Source organism: Etheostoma cragini, chromosome 17 (genome assembly GCF_013103735.1).
Source record: "Etheostoma cragini isolate CJK2018 chromosome 17, CSU_Ecrag_1.0, whole genome shotgun sequence".
Classification (NCBI taxonomy): domain Eukaryota; kingdom Metazoa; phylum Chordata; class Actinopteri; order Perciformes; family Percidae; genus Etheostoma; species Etheostoma cragini.
The window spans coordinates 19,295,614-19,299,525 of NC_048423.1; the positions used below are offsets into that span (position 1 = coordinate 19,295,614).

The window sequence follows — 3,912 nt, forward strand, 5'->3', positions numbered from 1 at the left end:
ATGATGGTACAGGTTTAGATTGCAAACTTTGGAGGGTGTTGAGTACCAAGTTCTATCTCACATTTACCGCTTTGCTGTTTTATTTTATTTGATTTATTGCATCGTCATGCAAACCCTTAGGCCACTTGCCTGAGTTACACATTGCTTTACACAATGTAGTATTAGGGGTCATTATATTAGGAAATGTAGAAGTCAAAATTATGTCAATGTCTTAATTTTTTTCTTTTTTATCGGTTTTCTATATGTCATGTTGTGGGTACAACTACTCTTAACAATGTAAAGTAGTAGATTTTTTGATAGATCCAACTATAGGGACTGCCCATTTCCCCCCAAAATATTCCCACAAAACTGCACGCAAACCGTTGCAGAGATTGTGTGGATTAGGCTAGATAAACATTGTTTTAATAAGCTAGAGAAAAGTAATTTCACTTGTTATTGTTGATTCAGATTTTAGATTATGGGAGGTGATCCACATGTGCCTAGCTATGTGGTCGGAACAATGGGCAGTCAGAGTAGAGGTTTTACTTTTTTTTTTTGAAACAAAGGAATGTCAAACTAGTGGGCTGTACGACAAAGGCAGTATTCTGAGTTATTGAGAGGTCAGAACAACGATGACATGGCACCGCACCCATACTACCTCAACCTGTCAGAGATATTTCACCCCTAATGACAACACATCTAATCGTGTTTTAGCTGCAAATCAGTGAATATGAACTGAAACAAGCCAAATCATTATCATTAAGTGGTTAGTGGTTATTATAAAGGGTATTGTAGTAAAAAAACATATTTTGTGATTTTGAAGGTGAATACAAGACTAAAAGAGCACATTTTATGTATGGACTCCTGGCCGATGTGACGTTGGCGTTTGTTATTGACGGTAAAAGTCTCCTTTAGCGTCATATCTAAACACGCTTTATCTAAATGCGCTTGGTCGGGACCATTTGTGTCACTTTGGACGCCCTTTGCTGGGACGTACGTTTAAAGCTGTTGTGCATAGTTTCTGTCGTCCCCACAAGGATTTCATGTAAAAGAAAATCATGAATTCAAGTAATAACAACAAAACTGTCCGCATTTCCTCATGATACAATGTAAATGTGCTGTATTTATATAGCGCTTTTCCAGTCTTAACAACTGCTCAAAGCGCTTTTACATCTACAGGAAACATTCACCATTCACACACATTCAAACACTGCGGCCGGGGCTGCCGTACAAGGTGCCACCTGCTCATCAGATAAACATTCACACACATTCACACTCCGATGCGCAGCACCGGGGGCAACTCGGGGTTCAGTGTCTTGCCCAAGGACAGTTCGACAATGACTGCAGGGGCGGGAATCGAACCACCAACCTTCCGATTGGCAGGCGACCGCTCTACCGCTGAGCCACAGCAGCCACGCATTCGGTCATCCCGGGTTGGTTGGGTTTAGGGAAAGATCATGGTGGATGCTTATAAAAGGGATGTTTCCATGACACGCGGCACAAGAACAGGACAGCTGGGTTTAGAAAAAGAAGAACGGGACATCAACAGTGTCCTGTGTCGTTTGACCCATCCACCACCCCAACCAACCACCCTATGTGGAATTTTAGGCTTTCATAATACTCCCTTCTGTTCTTAATACTACGTCATCTTACGCTCTCCCCGGTGCATTTCATACAGAAGCTGAAGGGTGCTTTGAGCGTTGTATCTGAAGCTGAGAGGCACTGGCCAAGCGTCCGTATTTCACGAGTTGGGAGTGAGAACGGTTTGGCTGGAATAGGAGTCATGAACTGAATATGCACATACCCGTCATTTTGCGTTTGTGTCGGCTGTATTGCTGATGTTTTTCTTTTCCTGCAGCTGTTTACGTTGTCCGTTCCTGCACCAATAATGCAGTTGATCACAACAGGTTTTGGAAGAAGGCAAAAGAAGCTGATATTCTCTGAATGTAAAATATAAAAAGACATATTTATTCACAAAAACATGAAGCAGCATTAATCAGTGATGATGACTGCTGGGCAGCTAGCAGTTGGCGTAGCGCAGCCATCATAGGAACAGCTGGATCCAGTTGTGATCATTTGTCCCTTTTTATACTTAGAAAAGACGCATGAAAAACGAGAAAGCTTCAATATTTTTTAATCTTTTCTGCACTTGTTCACCCACTCCCTTTTACTTTTCCTATTAAATTTACTGTTGAGGAGTAAAGACATTAACAGAAAAAAATGCAACCGATAATGTGGACATTTCATGCGTAAGCTGCGTTATGAGCGATGTATTAATGGGGGGGAATTATTGTGCATTCAATTACGGCACAATGCCTTCCAGAGATGTCTGTGTGATTTGGCTGCGGCCTGCCGCGGCGGGGGTCCTCTCCCCTGACTGATGAGCACCCTAATCTGCTAAACTCACAGACGGGCGTGGAGTTGGGGCGGGGGAGGAGAGGGGAGGGGGTGACGAGCGAAGAAGTGCCTCGACTTGCCGCCCCGCTAACAGTGGCCAATAAAATTAAAGAGCCGGCGCGTGGCCAGGGCGCGGAGAAAGACGAGAGAGGAAATCAGAGATGGATAAACAAATAGAATCATAAAAAGGCAGGGGCGCTGGTGAAGTGGTAATTCAGTGGGAGTTCATTAGGAGAGAGATGGAGGAATGAGGAGCGGAGGGCTAAACTGTGGATGACATTACCTCTAATGTGGCTCCCCTGCAGAGATTGTGATAGGGTGGCCGTTTCCCGGCGAAAATAGTTCTTTTTTTTAGCATGACGCCACGCTCACGGAGACAAACTCCCCACTAAATAGGATTTTTTTTCTTTGTTATCTTAAGCATTGTACTATGTTAGTGCTGAAAACATCTCCAAATGGGCTTCTTGAATGTGTTCAGGCATACAGCCAAGTTGAGACAACATGGACAAATGAGTTTTGCAGGGCTGCTTTTCAATGTTTGGGGCTGTAAAATAAAGCAACCTGCTTCTCTCAGAAGAAGTCCCGACCATCCATCAGTTGCATTCCATCAGCTGTAGTGTTTGTTGCAAAACAGAAATGTTTTTTTTTATTCTTCTGGATAGAGGGCCATCGCTGCCTCCAATAAGAAGCTGAACAACATTCATTTTCTTTAACTTTTCAAAGTCAGTGAACATAATCTAATCCCCAAAAACTGATCTGTGATTTTTGGTATCCAACCATGCAGATATGTTTGGTTTGATATGTTCAGGTATTTGGGGTATCGGACTTGGAGAATTCTTCATTTTGTTCAATAAAATGTGATCGGTCAAACCAAAATTTTCTTTAAAACATACTCTTAAATTGACCTTGCATATAACCTGATACCCATGTGTTTCATATGAAAATATTCAAAACAAGCTCAGTTTTCTTTATAGTGAGAACCAACAATGTGGTACTTTAGCTGAGGAGTTGATGTTAGCTTTTTAGAATTCCTCCAATCTCTCGTGAAAACATTTACACCTTGATTCCTGTGGCTGAAATGGGATTGGACAAAGTCATAGGTTCACAAAAGTAGTGTACTATGAATATAATGTATAAGAAATGTCTTAAATAAAACACTGTTACATAGCTTTTTGAGAAGAAGTGTTGTCGATTGGCCAAAGAACTTGTTTTGGTGGAACGTGTGGATGTTTAAATGTTGTTTTAGATTGACTGGGGAAGTCTTTGCATGTGAAAGGTGATATTTTGTCATCTAGTTGAAAAGTCGCATGACATGAAATCACAATGACTTCTTCTGACTTTTAATTAAATAAATATCCAAGAAGGAAAAATCACTTGAACTGCTCCCAACACACGTCCACATTGCTTGATTCACAATTCCCATCTCTACACACACACACACACACACACACACACAAAACATAAAATTGGAAACCACTGGCCTAGAAAATTAGTATACCAATAAAGGAGCTGCAACTTAAAAGGATGCATAAGATT

The 3,912-nt window shown here is 41.4% G+C and overlaps 1 long non-coding RNA gene across 1 annotated transcript in view; it reads left to right on the forward strand.

The window, feature by feature from the left end:
• The first annotated feature begins 395 nt into the window (after positions 1-395).
• The window catches only part of LOC117960794, a 25,688-nt gene continuing 22,171 nt past the window's right edge, over positions 396-3,912 (forward strand). Inside the window, exon 1 of the long non-coding RNA XR_004660228.1 lies at positions 396-464. This is a non-coding gene — a long non-coding RNA (uncharacterized LOC117960794). The remainder of the gene's footprint in view (positions 465-3,912) is intronic.